Below are 20449 nucleotides of genomic sequence, written 5' to 3' on the forward strand. Positions count from 1 at the left end.
AAAAATTTAACATTTCTATGTTTTTTCAGGAAAAAAGTTGATTTTCATTTTCACTGCCTAATTCCACTAAATTCTGCAAAAAACCTGTGTGGTCAAAATGCTAACTATACCCCTCGATAAATTCCTTGAGAGGTCTCGTTTCCAAAATGGGGTCACTTTTGGGGGGTTTCCCCTGTTTTGGTCTCTCCATGGCGTTGCAAACGCGGCATGGCACCGAAAACCAATCCAGCAAAATCCGTGCTCCAAAATCCAAATGGCACTCCTTCCCTTCTGAGCCCTGCTGTGGGTCCAATCAGCTGTTTATTACCACATATGGGATATTGCTGTAATCAGGAGACATTGCTTTACAAATGTTTGGGTGATTTTCTTCATTATTCCTCGTAAATATTAAAAATTTCTATATTTTTTCAGAAAAAAAGTAGATTTTCAATTTTACAGACTAATTCCAATATATTTAGCGAAAAACCTGTGTGGTCAAAATGCTAACTATACCCCTAGAAAAATTCCTTGATAGGTGTAGTTTCCAAAATGGGGCAACTTTTGGGGTGTTTCCACTGTTTTGGCCCCACAAGACCTCTTCAAACCTGACAAGGTGCCTAAAATATATTCTAAAAAAAAGGAGGCCCAAAATCCACTAGGTGCTCCTTTGCTTCTGAGGCCTGTGCTTCAGTCCATTATCACACTAGGGCCACATGTGGGATCTGGGCAATAAATATTGAGTTGCATTTCTCTGGTAAAACCTTCTGTGTTACAAAAAAAATTTATTAGAAATTAATTTCTGCAAAAAAAATAAAATTTGTAAATTTCATCTGTACTTTGCTTTAATTCCTGTGAAACGCCTAAAGGGTTAAAACACTTTGTGAATGCTGATTCGAATACCTTGAGGGGTGCAGTTTTCAAAATGGGGTGACTTCTGGGGATTTTCTAATATATAAGGCCCTTAAAGCCACCTCAGACTGAACTGGTTCCTGAAAAAATAGCCTTTTGAAATTTTCTTTAAAATAAGAGAAATTGCTGCTAAAGTTCTAAGCCTTGTAACGTCCTAGAAAAATAAAAGGATGTTCAAAAAACGATGCAAGCATAAAGTAGACATATGGGAAATGTTAACTAGTAACTATTTTGTGTGGTATTACTCTCTGTTTTACAAGCAGATACGTTTAAATTTAGAAAAATGCTAATTTTTGCAAATTTCTTCTAAATTGTGGTGTTTTTCAGAAATAAATACCAAAATTATCGACAACATTTTTTCACTAACATAAAGTACAACATGTCACGAGAAAACAATCTCAGAATCGCTTGGATAGGTAAAAGCATTCCAACGTTATTACCACATAAAGTAACACATGTCAGATTTGAAAAAATCGGCTGGGTCCTGAAGGCCAAAACAGGCTGGGTCCTGAAGGGGTTAAAGGAGCTGATCGGGGCTTTATCGTCGGTTTGTTCTTCCCCTTATGAATCTGTTTTATTTGCCGCTGCATTTTCGTTGTGTTTTGTCGGGGCCCTGTGCTTTTCCGAGTTAGTTCCCATGGGTGCTGCTCGCCCCGGTGGCCTTCTGTTCAAGGATGTCGTGGTCTGTCCCATGGGCCTTCGTTTGCGGATACCTCGGTCTAAGGTGGATGTTTTGGGCGGGGTTGTTGGGTTTCGCTTAAGTCAGTTCCGGGGCGGCTTGCCCGGTGGGGGCGGTGACGAGTTTCCTGGGTATGCGTACAGGGGGGTGTGCAGTTTTTATTGCATTCAGATGGTAGGCCCCTTACGCGTTTTATATTTTCTACTGTTTTTCGTAGGGCTCTGGTTTATGTTGGTAAACCCCCTGGGGAGTATGGTACTCGTTCGTTTCAGATAGGGGTGGCTACGATGGCTGGTGAGCTGGGGTTGTCAGATGCAGAAGCGGGAAGGATTGGTCACTAGCGATCGGATTGTTTTTCTGGTTATGTTCGTCCTGGTCTTATGTTGCATTGATTACATTTTTTATTTTAGGTTTCAGACCGTCTGTATGGATTCTCGGGCACTTCATGTTTGGGTGAAGCATCGGGCAGCCATCCGACCGGAGAACGGTCGTTGGGCTTTGGAAATGCAGAAGTCTATTGGAGAGGCCTCCAGGGTCTGCGCTGGTTGCAGGCTCTGCCCGGGATGGTCGAGATCAGTCGGCATCGGCTTGTGCCCACTGTTTTGGTTCTGCACTTGGGGGGTAATGATCTGTGCTCGGTCCGGTTGGGGGAATTGATTTCACTGATCCATTCGGACCTGGAGAGGTGTGCTTCCTTTTTTCCCTGGTTGTTTGTGTGGTCGGAGATTATTCCACCGGTTGGTGTGGCATGGTGCGAGGGATGTTAATCCCATAGAGAGGGGCAGGCGCCTGTTGAATACACGGGTGTCTAGGTTTGTTCGGGCCAGGGGTGGAGTGGTTATTAGACATCGAGAGTTGGAAGGTGATAACAGAGGATTGTTGTCCCCACTGATGATAAACATTTTTAAAAAAAAGCCGGACAGGGTTCATTTGACAGATATTGGTTTGGACATCTTTTATCTGGATTGCAGGATGGGGTTGAGCAGGCCTTGTTTTTTGTTGGGGGGTCGGGAGCTGTGTAGGTGAGGGATTACACGGTCACCTTATGGCGGTATTTTAAGGGGTATTTACCTACATGTCCTTTGGATAGGCAGGCATACTGGTTTTCACTGACCTCTGTTAACGTCAGTTAGAGTTGGTATTTTTGATAAAGTTAATAACATGTTATTTAAATCATTATTCAAATTAATAAAGCTGTGGCCGACCCCCGGGTCAACCCCACTGTCAAAGAAATCATGTGTCCCAACCGCTGGCTGTGTTTTTACAGCCAGCGGTCAGGGTCTCTGAAGTCCGCCGTATTGACTAATTACGGCGGCACTTCAGAGACTGTGCACGCGCAATCGCGTGCACACAGCTCTGTGCCCTGGCTGTTGCTAACAGCCATGGGCACTGGGCAGAGTGTCAAGGGCCAATCTTTTGGCCCCTGATCATATGATCGCTGTGACAACCAATCACAGCGATCACATGCATTTCTATGTAAAATACAGTGTGCACGCAATCGCGTGCACACAGCCCTGTGCCCACGCTGTTACCAACAGCTCTCGGTACTGGGCAGAGTATCAGGGACCAATCTGATGGTCTCCAAACATGTGATCGCTGTGAATCACAGCGATCACATTTGTTTTATTTTGACATTTCTGGCATCAAATCTCCTGCCTTTTTTCTTCTCCTCACACATTGTTTCAGTGTGAGGAGAAGAAGATACTTGAGAGAATTGCTGCCAGAAGAATACTGTGAGAAAAAAAATACAGTGTTACACACCAAAACATTCTCTGTATAGATAGATTTCTATCTATCTATACAATCTATCCATCTATCTTTTTTTCTATCTATCTACCTTTCTATCTTTTATTATATTAGAATAGGCAGGTAGGGAATATATAGTTATATATATATCCGCATATATATAATATATATAGCAATAGCGGTTTATTTTTTTGTTAGCGGTAGTGTAGATATATATATATATATACCAGTTAGTTTATGTGTTTATGAAAAAAAAAGTTTGTTTAGTTAGTGTTAGTGACGTTATGGCGAGTACGTTTTCTAGTGCTGAGGAGGCATACGCCATGCTGTGGTCTGAGTCTGAGACCGCATCAGAGATGGCGTCAGAGTTGGAACCTGTTTTAGGTAGTGACGATGATAGCGTCACTTCAGGTTCATCTTCAGGGGACGTTGTCCCTGACGCAGTTGAAACTGCAGAACATGGAAGCGCAGGGCCTAGTAGCGCTGTAGCATGAGACAGCCTAGTCCCTCCAGTTCAGGCTCTTGTATGGGCACCTGCTCCATCTTTTGGGCCTAGAATCCACGGATTTACTGCCACTCCTGGCATAACTGTGGACAATACAAATTGTGTCCAAATGGATTACTTCCATTTATTTATTACTGACGACATCCTAAATATGATTGTCCACTAAACTAATTTATATGCCGCTCTGTATATAAGGCAGAAACCTTCATCCACCCATGCCAGAGATTGGACGCCCACCAATTTGCAGGAATTAAAAAAAAATTTGGGGCTCAACCTAAATATGGGTATTGTCAAAAAGCCCTCCATTAGGTCTTACTGGTCAACAAGACCCGCCCAAGCCACCACAGTGTATTCTGCAGTAATGCCCAGGTCTCGTTATGAGACAATAATGAGGTTCCTCCACTTCAATGACAACGCACAGGCCCCCCAAAGTACCGATGCAAACCGTGATCGGTTGTTCAAAATAAGACCGCTAATAATAAATTCACTCAATAATTTATTCCTGCAACTTTACACCCCTGAGCAGAATGTAAGCGTGGACGAATCCCTCCTCAACTTCCATGGAAGACTTAGCTTTCGCCAATATCTACCTTCCAAAAGGGCAAGATATGGCGTTAAGCTTTACAAATTGTGTGAAAGCGGGTCAGTATATACCACCACCTTCAGTATTTATGAAGGGCGGGACCGCACAATAAATGTTCCTGGATGCCCCCTTGATCTTTCCACCAGCAGTAAGATAGTGTGGGAGATAATGCAGCCTCTGCTTCAAAAGGGGTACCACCTGTACTGCGATAATTTTTATTCCAGTGTGCCCCTGTTTAGGCATTTGCATGCTGCAAGGACTGGGACATGTGGTACCATGCGCAAAATCCGAATTGGTTTTCCGCAGCAATTAGTGGGGAAGCGCATGGTAAAGGGGGACTCCTGTGCTTATGCATCTGAGGAATTGCTGGTGGTCAAGTACAGGGATCGCAAAGATGTGTATGTACTAAGCACGATTCATACCGCAAGAACAGTGATAGTGAGGGAAAGGGGGGCAACATCGGACAAGCACAAACCAGTTAGCGTGTCCGAATATATCAAGTACATGGGCGGGTGGATTTAAGCGACCAGGTTTTACAGCCGTATTTAGTAAAACGCAAAACAAAAACCTGGTACAAAAAAGTGGCCATTTATATGTTACAGGTGGCCATCCACAATTCATTTGTGCTCTATAAAAAAAGGCAGAGACACATATCTGGATTTCCAGGAGAAAATTATTGAAGGCCTCATATTTGATGTTCAGGACACCCGAGAATGCCCCCAGTCTGAGGATGTCACGCGACTGACTGAAAGACATTTCATCACTCGCATTCCCCCAACACCAACTAGAAGCATCCCCCAGAAAAAGTGCTGCGTCTGCAGAAAAAACGGGCAGCGCAAAGATTCCGGATATTTCTGTCCCTCATGTCCCTCGCAACCAGGCCTGTGCATTGAGCCATGTTTTAAAAAAAATACCACACTGTTCTGAATTATTAGATTTTAGTTAATTAGTTGAAAATATATTTGCCCTACATTACATTTTTATTTTTCCCCCGATTTTACTCCAAGGGTGAGGGAGGGAATGGGTGGGGGGGGGGGGATGTCATGTTTGATGTTTTCTAAAGTTCATCTGCTGGAGGGCTCCATTTGCATAAACCTGCAATTTCTTATTTTAGAAAACCCAAAAGAGTAAATTCCCATTATACCCCTAGATGAATATTTTGGGACTTCTGCTTCAAGAGCAGATATTTTGGAAGTGTTATAGAAAGTGTTGAGTTTTGTTAAACCAGCTTTGAAAAAAGGCGATTTGTGAAATAATCTTCTTCTATCGTCCGCCCTCCTACTTCTCTATGTGATAAATAAGGCACACATATTTCGTATCCCCATGCACAGGAGACGTGGCAGAATGTGAAAGGAGATGAATTTTGTCCGTGGTCTATGCCGTGTGTGAAAAATGCTGGCATAAACTGACGCATTTGCTAAAAAAAAATGCTAATTTGATTTTGTTCCATCTTATTCAAGAAACTTTCAGAAGAAAACTGGACTGTCTAAAAATATGATAAACCCCTTGAATTAAACCTTGTGGGGTCTACTTGTGTGAATGATGTCATTTATGGGGTGTTTCTAATGTTTCAGCAGCATTACGCCCCCCAGAAAACAGTATGCGGCTATAAAATCAAATGCAGAATTCCTGGACCGAAAAGGCCAAAAATCTTCCTTTTATGCCAAGCCCTGGCACATGCCCGCACAGTGAATAAAGCACACATATTTGGTATCCCCATGCACGGGAGAAGTGGAAGAATGTGAAAGGAGAATAATTTTGTCCGTGGTCCATACTATGTGTGAAAAATGCTAGCATAAACTGACGCAATTGCTAAATTCTAGCATTTTTTTCCAATTTTGCCCACTTTAGAGAAGAAAAAAAAATGATGTATACTGACAAATGCCACTAAAACAAAGCCCAATCTGTCCTTTAAAAAGAATGTAAAATTCAAAGATGAACTTTAATCACCTGCAGAGTTATAGTCATCTAAAGAAGCGCATAGCAAAATTGTGAAATTTGCTCTGGTCATTTAGCTGTAAAACAGCCTAGTCCAGGGGTCAGGAACCTTTTTGGCTAAGAGAGCCGTAAACGCCACATATTTTGAAATATAATTCCGCGAGAGCCGTACAATATGTTTAAAGGGCCATTGACAGATCAATCGCTCCAATGTTCACTTAGTACAGCAAGGAATGCTCCTCCCTGCTGTATAAAGCCACAACTGGACTGAAACAATGGTAATTAGCAGTAAAAAAATTAAATAAATAACTTACATTGTGAGCTTGCGATGCATGACATCAGTCCAGCAGTCTGGCTTCTTCTTTTTCCTGCGCATGACTGGAAGCTGGCATTCTTCCCACCTGATGTTGAGAGAATGCCAGCTTTGAGGCATTCGCAGAAGAAAGAAGCTGGAATGTTGGACATGTCACACAACGCATTGTCAGTTATGTCAATTATCTATTTTATTATTTTACAGCGAATTATTGTTTAGGTCCAGCGGTGGCTTAGTGCAGCAGAGAGGAACACTCCTTTGTGTACTAAGTGACCGCTGGAGCAATTGTATCTGTCAGTGGCCCTTTTAAAAGTGTTGGTCTTACAGAAAATGAACAAAAAAGAGAGGCTCAGACCCATCTGGGAGACCTCCAGAGCTGTAATAAAGCGCTCAGAACAGATTTTTGCCCTGATAGTGGTCCTTTAAATCAGTTTCTTATGCCCACAAGAGATTAATTTAAAGCCCCCAAGAGTGTAATATGGGTGGCAGATGTTTTTTAAGGCCATATTTTTATTTTTTTTGGGGGGGGGGGGCTATATTATGGATTATGTGGGATTATTTTCAGGGGTGAAGTGGGAAGGGGGGGTTGGTGGGACACACTGTATTACACAGCCCCTTTATTGATGCAGCTCACTGCTGCTGACCATGAGGCTGTGTAACAATTTCCATGTTATAATGTTCACCTTCAAAGCAGCAGCACAGCCAGGGGTTTCTGGAACGTCCAAGGGAGACACAAGGGAGGAGGCAGATGCCGCTTCACTAGGGGACGCAGGTGCGTGCTTGCAGACGGCGCGGCTATGCAGGGAGTTATGGGAAATGTAGTCCATGCTCCCTGCCGCTCACCACTGCCGCCAATGCTTATCAGGCCATCAAAGAACTACCGTATATGTCGGCGTATAAGACGACTGGGCGTATAAGACGACCCCCAACTTTTACCCTTAAAATATAGAATTTAAGATATACTCACCATTTCGTGCAGGAGCGCTTCACTATGGCCATCGGCGGCAGGACCCAGGACTCTCTGTCTCTTTGAACTCGCGCATGCGCAGATAGGCGAGGTACATGATGGGGTTAATTACTATTAATGTGAGGAACATGGAGGGTAAATTCATCGCACCTCGCGCCTCACATTAATAAGTGAATGAAAGCCGTGTTTATTTCATTTTTTTACAGCGTACACATCATAAATGATGCAAAAACATTGTTGTCCGCGCCATTACTGAATGTGTGTATTTTATGTATTGAGACTTATTTTAATGTTTATTGTAAAAAAGGTGAAGGTGTATATTTTTTTAAAAATGTAACCATACTTTGTTTTTACTTTATTTTTAAACTTTAATGTACTGACATATATCAGATATGTGCCAGTACATTCGCCTGTGGACAGATAGCACACAGGCTGTTGTTAGGACATACTTGGGTATGTCCTAACAACAAGAGATATGGTCAGACAGCCCTGGGGTCCGTCAATAGACCCTGGGCTGTCTGCCCATATATGGTATGGCCCTCGATCGCGTCACAGGAATTCCCTGTGATGCGATCCAGGGGCATCCCCCCTTCTCACTTTCCCCTGAATGCTGCAGTCAGCTGTGATCGCAGCATTCACGGGAATAACGGCGGAGATGAGAGGTTCTCTGATCTCCGGCGTTATAGAGCGGGGCTGCGGCTGTGTAATACAGCCATTGCCCCGCTCCTGACAGGAAGTGCGCGCGCGGTCAGCATGAGGAGATGCGGCCGGCGCTGCACTAATGAGCGGCAGTTCAGGCACTGAAGACAACATGGGGGTGCTTTGTAGCGCGCCCGCCATGTTCTGTCTTCAATGCCGCAGATCATTAGTGCAGCGCCGGCCGCATCACATGATGCTGACCCCGCGCGCATATGTCAGGACTCAGGAGCGGGGCTGTGGCTGAATTACACAGCCGCAGCCCCGCTCTCATAGTCATGTGTACTATACTGAGCTGTGCGGCTGCAACGTGCATCCCTCCCATAGACAGGTAGGAGCCCTGTCTGCGAGCCAGATACGGCCATCAAAAGAGCCATATCTGGCTCGCGAGCCATAGGTTCCCGACCCCTGGCCTAGTCCTTAACCGGTTAATTATTAAAGGGTTATTTCATTTAGCTAGACTACCTGTTGGTTTTAGGTAATTCATATGCATACAGTCCAAATTAATTCACCACTTATCTTACCCTAAAAAGAATTCACTTAATTATGAAGTTAGTAAGGTTCTTTCCTCAGTGGATTATGCCTCTTTCGATCAGGCAGTTAGTATTTTACGAAGTTGTGGTCAGGGCGCGCTTTTGGCAAAAGCTGATGTAAAATCTGCATTTCGTATATATTACCTATTCATCCAAGAGGTTTTAATTCTCTTGGTTTTCATCATTTTGATAATAATTTTTTCTTTGATAAATGTTTACCTATGGGTTTTTCTATGTCTTGCACATATTTTGAAGCATTTTCTAGCTTTCTTTATTGGGTAATTGAATCGGGGGTATTAGGTGGTTAGGTGGTTTTACATTATTTTGACGACTTTTTATTTGTTGGTCCCTCTGATTCGATTGTTTTAAGTTATTAGAAAAGTTTTTTGAAGTTTCTCAATTTTTTGGTGTCCCAGTTGCTGAAGAAAAAACAGTTTTTCCTTGTTCTTGTTTCGAGTTTTTAGGTATAGTCATTGATTCTGATAAAATGGAGTTTAGGTTGCCTGTGGCTAAGTTAAACAAAATCAGAGCAATATTATCTTGTATGTTGTCGAAGAAGAAATTTACTTTAAAAGAGATGCAATCATTATTGGGTCTGTTAAATTTCGCCTCCAGAGTAATTCCTATGGAACAGGTTTTCTCTAAAAGATTATATTTCTCCACTAGAGGGCTTCAATCTCCTGGTTCTCATATTAGGATTACTAAGCATTTGAAAGAAGATTTGAATTTATGGTCTGATTTTTTAGAGAATTTTAATGGTCATAGCTGTTGGCAGGTTGATTTTCAAGATTCTGATTCGCTTCTGCTATTCACGGATGCAGCAGGACGTATTGGATATGTAGCATATTGGAGGGGTAAGTGATCTGCAGAGCAGTGGCTTTTATCTTGGATCGCGAATGGCGTTACAAAAAATATTGTTTTGCTTGAGTTGTTTCCAGTGGTTGTATCAGTTGTAATTTGGGGTTCTTATTTCCGAAATAAACGTATCCTGCTTTTTTTGGATAACAAAGCTGTTTGCTTTGCTATTAATACCCTTTCCTCTAAATCTGATCTAGTTGTTAAATTACTTCGATATTTAGTCCTGTGTTGTATGCGTTTCAATATATGGCTAACGGCTAGTTATATCGAAGGTAAGCTTAATGTTATGACTGACTGTTTATCCCGTTCTCACTGGCTCCAGAGGCGGAAATGCCCTGTACACTTATGGGATTTAACATGGGACTAGTGTTTGATAATATTCGGGCTTCTGTCTCCCCTAGGACATGGGTTGATTATTCAGCCGTATGGAAAATATGGACACAATTTTGTTTCTCTCTTCAAGTTAATAATTTTCAAGTTGATGTTAGTTGTGTTTATTATTTGTTTCTGATTTAATTCACAAGAATTTTTCTGCTTCGTATATTTCCAAGACGTTAGCTGGTATTTCTTTATTTTTGAAGCTCTTTGGTAACCAATTGTTTTCTAGTTTCATTCCGGTAAAACAAGTGTTGAAAGGGTATCGTAAAGGTTTTGCTCATCCGGATATGATAAGACCTATCTCTTTTGAATTATTAGGTCAGCTTTGGGTAAGCCTGGAGAAAGTTTGTTGTAATAAGTTTGAGTTATGTTTATTTAGAACGGCTATTGTTGTTGCATTTTTTGCAGCTATGAGAATAGGTGAGTTAGTTGCTGCTAGTAAGTCTGTTTGTTCTGGTTTGGATGTTTCTAATGTTAGAGTAGAAGTTTCTGTTGTTTCTATTCATTTGAAGAAATCAAAGACTGATCAGTTGGAAAGAGGTTCTTTTATTTCTTTATATTCTTTGGATGGTTCTGTTTTATGTCCAATTTTAAATGTAAAAAAATGGTTGGATATTAGACCAATTGTTCAAGGCCCCTTTTTATTACATGAGAATTTGTGTCCATTAACGAAGTACCAGTTCAATTCTGTTTTAAAAAAGTATTTATCATTATTACATTTAAATGTTTTTTATCATATTGCTTTTAACCCCTTAATGACCGGGCATGTTTGTACCTTAATGACCAAGCCAGATTTGTCAAATCTGGTATGTCTGACTTTATCAGAGAATAACTCTGTGAAAGTTTTGAATATCCAAGTAATTCTGACATTGTTTTTTCGTCACATGTTGTACTTTATTTTAGTGGTAAAAGTAGACTGATACAATTTGCGGAAATTAATTAACAAATAGAAAAATGGAAGAAATTTGGTAAAAATTAAATTTTTTCCCTATTTTTAACTGCAATATGTCACATATGTACACACATACTGTACAATTTTTTTAATTAAATATATATTTCCATCTCTTTACTCTATTTTGGCAGCACTTTTGAAAAAATAAAATACATTTTCAGCAATTTAGAGGACTTACAAATTGAATAATAATTTTATAAATGTTGAAGTACATTTTGTTTTCCTGCACCAAGCCAGGTTTTCAGAGGCTCATAGGTCTCAGAGTGATGGAAACCCCCACAAATGACCCCATTTAGAAAACTAGACCCCTTAAGGTATTTATCTAGGGGTATAGTAAGTATTTTGACCCCACAGTTTTTTGCTAAATTTAATACATAGCAGGTGAAAAAAAAAAATAATTTGTTTGAAGACCGATTTCTTTGTAAAGCGACCATGAGAATGAAGAAACACACTACAAAATCTATCACCCCGTTTCTCCTGTTTTCAAAAATACCCACATTGTGGCCCTAATGCGCTGCCTGGACACACGGCAGGGCCAAAATTGAAGGGAGCAAGCGGAGGCTTTCAGGACTCATATTTTGCTTGAAAATGTTTTAGGCCCCACTGTACATTTGGAGAGGCTTTGAGCTGTGCCAGAACGATAGAAACTCCCCATAAATGACCCCATTTAGAAAACTAGACCCCATAAGGTATTTATTTAGGGGTATAGTAAGTATTTTGACCACAGTTTTTTGCAAAATGTAATGCATAACAGGTGAAAAAAATAATAATTTCACTTTTTTCATAAAAGTATTAGTTTGACGACCGATTTCTTTGTAAAGCGAACATGAAAATGAAGAAACACACCCCAAAATCTATCACCCTCTTTCTCCTGTTTTCAAAAATACCCACATTGTGGCCCTAATGCGTTGTTTGGACACACGGCAGGGCCCCAAAGGAAGGACTCATATTTTGCTTGAAAATGTTTTAGGCCCCACTGTACATTTGGAGAAGCTTTGAGCTGCCAGAACGATAGAAATTCCCCATAAACGACCCCATTTCAAAAACTACACCCCTTAAGGTATTTATCTAGGGGTATAGTTAGCATTGTGACCACACAGGTTTTTCGCTAAATATATTGGAATTAGTCTGTAAAAATTCAAATGTACTTTTTTTCTGAAACAACATAGAAATTTTTAATATTTACAAGTAATAACGAAGAAAATGCACTCCAACATTTGTAAAGCAATGTCTCCCGATTACGACAATACCCCATATGTGGTGCTGTTTGGACCCACAGCAGGGCTCAGAAGGGAAGGAGCGCCATTTGGATTTCTGCTTTTGCTGGAGTGGTTTTTGGTGCCATGTCGCATTTGCAATGCACTGGAGGGACCAAAACAATGGAAACCCACCAAAAGTGACCCCATTTTGGAAAAACCTTCAAGGAATTTTTCTAGGGGTATAGTGAGCATTTAGACCCCACGGGTCTTTTGCAGAGTTTATTAGAATTAGGGCGCGAAAATTAATATCAACATTTTTTCCACTAAAATGTTGAATTTTCTCATTTTCACAAGGGATAACCATTTTTTATAAAGCAATTTCTCCCGAGTATGGAAATACCCCACTTGTGGTCATACATTTTTTCATTAGAAATGAATTAACCCTTTCAGGACTGATCCATTTTTTGCTTTCTATTTTAGATTTTCACTCCCCGCTTTCCAAGAGCCATAACTTTTTTATTTTTCCATCAATAGAGTGGTGTGAGGGCTTATTTCTTGCGGGAGGAGCTGCAGTTTTTATTGGTACCATTTTTTGGTACATAAAAAGTGATTAAAAAGTTGTATTACATTTTTTTTTAGAGCTAAGGTGACAAAAAAAAAACTGCGACTTTGGCGGTTTCAATTATTATTTTTTTTTAAGGTGTTCACTGTGCAAATTAAATAATGGTATATTGTAATAGTTCGGACTTTTACGGATGTAGCGATACCAATTTTGTTAATTTTTTTACATTACTTTAGAAGAAAAATTCTCACTACTAATAACTATAATTCTTCTACACATTTTATTAATCAATCCCCTTAGGGGACTTGATCCAGCGATCATTGGATCGCTGGTACAATACACTGCAACACTAATCTATTGCAGTATATTGTTATTCTTACAGGCTTCTGTAACAGAGCGATCGCTGTACCTGTCCGTTAGTCCCGGGTGTCAGCTGTAATACACAGCTGACACCCGCAGGGTATGGAGCGGGCTCAGCCTGTGAGCCCGCTCCAGACATCAACCCCCGCACCATGACAGGCAATTAAAGAGGCTCTGTCACCAGATTTTGCAACCCCTATCTGCTATTGCAGCAGATAGGCACTGCAATGTAGATTACAGTAACGTTTTTATTTTTAAAAAACGAGCATTTTTGGCCAAGTTATGACCATTTTTGTAGTTATGCAAATGAGGCTTGCAAAAGTCCAAGTGGGTGTGTTGAAAAGTAAAAGTCCAAGTGGGCGTGTATTATGTGCGTACATCGGGTAAGTCGATCTTACCTGCAAACGCTGATGCTGCTGCAGAATCAACTGTAGCCTCTGGTGCCGATGTGGCCGTCACGATGCAGGACCTGTGAGTGACGTCACAGATCTGCACTGTAAGAAGCTGGGCGTTCTGAAGAGAAGAGGATGTTACTTCTCTTCAGAGCGCCCAGCTAGTGAAAGTATTAAAAACGCCCCGATGTACGCACATAATACACGCCCACTTGGACTTTTACTTTTAAACACACCCACTTGGACTTTTGCAAGCCTCATTTGCATAACTACAAAAATGGTCATAACTTGGCCAAAAATGCTCGTTTTTAAAAAATAAAAACGTTACTGTAATCTACATTGCAGCGCCTATCTGCTGCAATAGCAGATAGGGGTTGCAAAATCTGGTGACAGAGCCTCTTTAAGTCATAGTGCGCAAAGGGGTTAGTGCACAGCGGATAGTTCAAAGTGAAAATTGCAATTTTCCACTGATATGTCATTATAGTGTATAATATGTGGTGCCCAGTTTGTGCCACAGAAGACAAATACCTCATAAAACGTTAAGCGGGTTCTCTCGGGTATGGCGATGCCATATGTATGGGCGCAAACTGCTGCTTGGGCACGCTGCAGGGCTCAGAAGGGAGGGACGCCATTTTGCTTTTGGAGCGCAGATTTTGCTTGGTAGTAGTTTTGTTTGGGGTTTCGCTGATATTTCAGTTTATAATGTGGGGACATATGTAATCTGTGCGGAGAACATCAGGGCATAATAAGAGGGTATAATAATGCGGTAAATAAATAATAATTCATAGATGTGTGGCCGGTGTCGCACTGATAAATGGCGCCCGATCTTAACCGATTTTGGACACTCAGCACATTTTGCATCGCCATATTCTGAGAGCCAGAACTGTTTTATTTTTTCACAACCGGAGCCGTGTGAGGGCTTATTTGTTGCGGGACAATCTGTAGTTTTCATTGGTACCATTTTGGGGTACATGCGATTTTTTTTTTGGTCACTTTTGTATTACATTTTTTTGCAATCCTGACCAAAAAACAGGAATTCTGACACCGTTTTTTAGGTTTTCTTTTTGCGACGTTCACCGTATGCTATAAATGCCATTTTTACTTTATTCTGCGGGTTGGTACGATTACGGCGATACCATATGTATATTGGTTTGGTCCTTTTTTTTAGCGTTTGCACAATAAAATTACTTATTTATAAAAAAATTATATTTATGTGTCACCATATTCTGAGAGCCATAATTTTTTTATTTTTTAGTCAAAATAGCTGTGTAAGGGCTTGTGGGACGGATTGAAGTTTTTATTGGTACTATTTTTGGGTACATGCGACTTTTTGATCACTTTTTATTCTTTATTTAGGGAGTGGTGGTGACCAAAAAAATTGCTATTCTGTCGTAGTTTTTTTTTTGATCACTTTATATTCTTTATTTTGGGAGGGGTGGTGACCAAAAAAATTGCTATTCTGTCGTAGTTTTTTATTGATTTTTTTTGGAGTGTTCATCATGCAAGAAAAATAACATTACAGTTTTATAGTTGGGGTCATTACGAACGCGGTGATACCAAATATGTGTACTTTTTTAACGTGTTCATTTTTTTCCTATAATAAAAGTCTTATTATAGGAAAAAAAAGCATTTTGTGTTTATATAACTTATAAACTCATTTTGACACTTATTTTTACTTTTTTTACTTGTCCCACTAGGGGACATTTAGACTTGCAGCTTTGATCGCTGCTAGAGTACATTACACTACACCCGTAGTGTAATGTACTCTAACTGTCATTGTGACGTAACTGTCACTCTGACAGGAAGCCGGGGAGGACCGGCCGGAGGCTGTACATGGCAAGTATTGCCACGACAAGTATCGGTAGCCCCCACGATCACTTCGTGGGGGCTGCCGATGTGCTTCAAACCACTTAAATGCGGCGACGGCAATCCGTCGCCGCACTGAAGGGGTTAATTGCCGAAAGCAGCGGCGATGGTCCGCTGTCCGGCGAGACTGATGTGACAGCAGTCTAGGACAGCTGTCAGCGCGCGCCTGTCACTCTGTGTTTACACAGAGTGACAGTTTGAAATACTGACGAAAATGAACGTCATGGTGCGGGAACTAGCAGCCGATCATGACGTTCATTTTCGTCATTGGTCGTGAAAGTGTTAATATAATATTAAAAGAAATGTTATTTATTTGTGTTCTCGTGTTCTACTTTTTACTTTGTTTTACTTCTCTATGGGGGCTGCCATTTTTTATTTTCATCTCTGTATGTGTCGATTAACGACACATACAGAGATGGAATACGGCACATACAGCCCCATAGAGAATGCGAACGGGAGCCGTTCCATTCTCTGCAGCGTACGCCGTCTGTGTGGGAACGGCGCATGCGCCGCTCCCACACAGACCAAAACTAAGCTCGTTCGCAGAGCAAAATCCGGCGCCATTTTCTTGTGGACCGGAAGCAGCTGCCGGACAGTAAGATGACGACTTCCAGCCGCGGCTTCCGGCCATATGTTCAAGGAAGCGAAGATGCAAGGCATAGGAGTGGAGGCGGCAGCAGCGGCAGGAGCAGGTAATTTATGTTCGTGTATGTGATGTGTGTATTATGTTTGTGTATGTTCGTGTTATACTGTCTGTTGAGCACCCTGTCTAATCCTCCTACACTGTGCAGTCGCTCAGAAAATGGCGGCACACAGTGTAGGAGGTTTGAAGATTCAAACCCCTCCTTCTCCTGGCACTAGCCAAAATAAGGGAGGGGGGATTGTGTGAGGACACTAGAGAGAGTGTGTCTACCCCAAATTTGCCACATAAAGCAATGAGGTTGCTTTACCACATTGACCATGCTGCAATTTTGGGAACTGCTCCCTCTAGTGGCCAGCACATGGATATGTTATAAATTAGAATCGAATTTATAATATTTCCTGACTTGTGAAAAAAATAAAAAAATTAAAACAATGTGTAATCATTTATATACTAACTGTTCACTTAAATATTAATTGTTTAACTAAAAAAAAAGAAAATTCTAGCGACACATTCCCTTTAAATGATCTTAAAATATCTTCACACTCCTTTAGGATCGGTGCTGCAACCGAAGCAGTTAGATTGGGTCTAGATGAAGAAATAATAAAACGAGTTGGTAGATGGGAGTCTAAAAGATATAGAATTTATGTCTGGATGCTTGGCTATTCGTTTTTATATTGGGCTCAAAAGAGAGCTAAAAGACAAATCTACACTGAGAACTTATCTTTTGATAGCAGGACCGTTCATATTTTCTGGTGTGGAATCAGGGGCCTCCTTTGGAGCCGAGTTATGGGAGAGATTAAAAATGCTTTCTGTTTGTTGGCCTAACCCTAATGTTATTATTTTTCACGCGGGAGGTAATAATTTAGGAAAAGTTAAAACTTTGGATCTGTTATGGAATATTAAAAGGGATCTGGCCGTATTCAAATGCATGTTTTCTGATACTGTTTTGTTTTTTTTCTGAAATAATTCCTAGAATTTTATGGTCCAACAAGGATAATTTTTTCCGTGAAAGAATCAGGAAACGTGTAAATAGAGTGCTTGCAAAATCTCTCCACTGCATGGGTGGTTTTAGCTACAGGCATACAGATTTGGAAGGTTTTTTGCCTGGGATTTACAGAGTTCATGGAGTACATTTATCTGATGTCGGAACAGATATATTTAATCTTGGTCTTCAAAATATGGTGGAAATGTCGCTGCAGTGTTTTTTTCGGGCCTTGCCTTGCTAAGTTATAATGGTTTTAATTTTTGGTTCAAGTATTGATTTTTCTATTGATTCAAGTATTAATATTTTCGTAACCCTTAATAAAAACATTGCAGCCTTTTTTATCCACATATATTGTGTCTGGTGTCGTTAATTTTTGTTATTATTAAATTGTATGAATTGGGCCTTGTGCCATCATGATAGGGCCCCCCAGAGTATTATTTCTTGGGGACACATGATGGCATAGGGGCATTCAGATTATTCTAGTTGTATTGTTGTTTTATTAATATTTCGTTTTTCTAGGTGGTTTGGTTTGTTGTCGACCCCCCCCTTTCTTTTCCATTATTTTGCAGTTGGTACTTACCTATCCTTCTGGAAGTTTCGGTTCATCTGCCCAGCTCCTGGATACTGTCGCTGATTGGATGTCCACTTACCTGGGTGATTCTGGAAGTTTCTATACTTCTGCCCAGCACCTGGACTCTGCCGTTGATTGGCCGTTCAGTCTGAACGGTGGGAAGAATTTGCTTTAAATACCCAGCTTTCAAGCTGCTTCGCTGTCAATTCCGGATTTCCTTGAACCAGCGTCCCCGCCCTCCCTCCCAATGTTATGAATATTTATGCTGTCGCAATTTTTTATTAGTGGGGTTTTTGTCTCCCATAGCTATTGCTGGGTGGACTGATTTTTGAACTGGGTTATTATTATCATGGTGATTTAAATTTATAATTTTTGGTTCAAGTATTGGTTATTTTATTGATTCAAGTATTAATATTTTGGTAACCCTTCATAAAAACATTGCAGCCTTTTTTATCCACATATTTTGTGTCTGGTGTCGTTAATTTTTGTTATTATTAAATTGTATGAATTGGGCCTTGTGCCATCATGGCCTTCCTCAGACACCGGTACCCAGATGACACTGCAACGATCTGCACCTCATAAATATGCACCCCTGAAAATGCAAACAGTGATGTCACTGCACAGAAATAATGCTTACACTTATGTCACATACCCTTGGTTATGATACAGTATCCTACCAGCATAATAACCACAGGGAAGTTACAGTACAGGAATAGTAAACACAGTGAAGTCACTGTACAGAGATAATAAACAGTGATATCTCTGCACATTGTAATACAAATAGTGATGTCACAGCACAGTGGTAATAACCAAAGTGAAATAACAACACATGTATTATTATTATTAAGGGATAATGCACTGCACACAAAGTGTTATAGCGGAGTGGGCACATGGGAATTTGGCGACACTTATGTTTGTTAATAAAGTGTTAACCTCTGTCTTTTTTTGTTTCATACTTACCTAAGGTCAAGGTCAGCAGCGCAAGTCACATGTGGTTCCAGAATTTTATGTTGCTGTGCTTCAGGACGCACCGGGGATGTCACAGAAAGCTGCTTCTGGCGTTAACGAGAATATTGAAGCCGACGCTGGAGACGCAGGGTCAGAGGATGAAGACCAGCGGCCGGGACCTGATGAACAGGAAGAGGCATATCGGAGGACAACGAAGAGAGTGAGGGAGTCGACGAGAGTTTACCCCCTACCAGACCAGAGGTGGCAGGAAGCGGGCGACCTACACAGAAAAAGTTCCCAAAGACAGCATAAAGCGAGCAGGAGTGGCGCAGAGGACATTGGAGCAACGAGTAGAGTGTCTGGGCTGACAGGAACGCGAGTCGAGACAAATGTATTACCTGTATTGTTTGTCAGTGTTGATTTAGGTACTAGTTCAACTTTTCCTGAAGGGGGAATATGAATACAGCGTTAAGAGATTTTTAGCTGCATTTAGTAAATTTGTTAATTCAATTAGGAGCAGCAACTTGGCTTATGTCTGGTCTGGACCTTGTGATCAGTTAGACAAAAAATCAGTAACGCAGGATTCACACGAGCACATTACGTCCGTAATGGACGGAACGTATTTCGGCCGCAAGTCCCGGACCGAACACACTGCAGGGAGTCGGGCTCCTAGCATCATAGTTATGTACGATGCTAGGAGTCCCTGCCTCTCCATGGAACTACTGTCCCGTACTGCTAGAGAAACAGTAGTAAAATCAGAAAAAAGGTCCGATGAAAAGGCTGGAGTTGAGAAGAAGCAAACTATACCTAGATCGTTTAACAATTGGTTACAAGTCTTTTCTATATTTTCTGCCATATTAGGTGAGAATCATTCTCAGCTGGGTCCTGGTTTTTTTCCAACATCTGGACATTATACTTGAAGCGTATAAAAAATTTGATAGTATGTCATGTTTTAACTGTGATGAATTATTTTGGCAAAAACTGGCTGTTTATCCACAATTAAAATGGGGTGTCAAAGATGTGGCGCTCTGGCTGAACTTCTGTTCTCTCAGATGTCCACTCCTCGTAAACAGATTACTGCCAATCAGAGTAGTATGAGGAAAGAAGTTTGTTTCGCGTTTAATGAAGCACATTGCAAATGGGATTCTAATTGTAGATGCAAACATGAATGTGATTTTTGTGGACTCAATCATCCCATGTCTAGATGTTATAGAAAAGCAATCACAGGGTCAGCCACCCACTAAGTTTTTCTTACAAAAAGCATGGGCGCCAGTTATATGGAAAAGAATGTTGCCATGGCTAGAGCTTTACCCAAATCGACAGATGGCTCAACTCATTCATAAAGGTTTCCGTCTTTTAGAGGCAAGGGATGTTTGATGGTGAACAATTTAAAATCAGTTCAGTTAAATACCAGGGTGGCTTAGAGAAAAACTGTTAAAGGAAGTGTCAGAAGGTAGGATGGCAGGTCGATTTGTTTCACCACCTTGTAACCCCTTCCCGACCACCCCACGTAGATTAACAGGCTGCAGCGCTGGTCCTTGTGTCTGCAGCCCGTTATTCTACGTGTGCTCCTAACAGAGCACACAGGCACTCCCCGTAGCCCGGCATCTCCCATTACAGGCTGCTGCTAGCAGTCTTAGTACTGGGGGTAAACATCAGGTTGAATCACAACGGTGATCCCCGCCGATTAACCCCATAAATGCAGCGGTCAATAGCGACCGCCGCATTTAAGTTGTTATAACAACATCGGCATCCCACAAACGTCATCGATGGAAGGTGATTATGTCCTGCCAGAGGCAGGACCTAATATGCCCCCTGTCAGTGTGTGTGAAACTGATAGGTATAATACCCTGCAATACATAAGTATTGCAGGGTATTATAACAACG

General features: G+C 41.1%; 1 long non-coding RNA gene across 1 annotated transcript in view; it reads left to right on the forward strand.

Moving 5' to 3' along the window:
• LOC142743015 (uncharacterized) overlaps nt 1-19579 on the forward strand; it is a 45700-nt gene extending 26121 nt beyond the window's left edge. Inside the window, exon 3 of the long non-coding RNA XR_012881481.1 lies at nt 18580-19579. This is a non-coding gene — a long non-coding RNA (uncharacterized LOC142743015). The remainder of the gene's footprint in view (nt 1-18579) is intronic.
• Nucleotides 19580-20449: the final 870 nt, after the last annotated feature.

This window comes from Rhinoderma darwinii, chromosome 2 (assembly GCF_050947455.1).
Source record: "Rhinoderma darwinii isolate aRhiDar2 chromosome 2, aRhiDar2.hap1, whole genome shotgun sequence".
NCBI classification, from domain to species: Eukaryota; Metazoa; Chordata; class Amphibia; order Anura; family Rhinodermatidae; genus Rhinoderma; species Rhinoderma darwinii.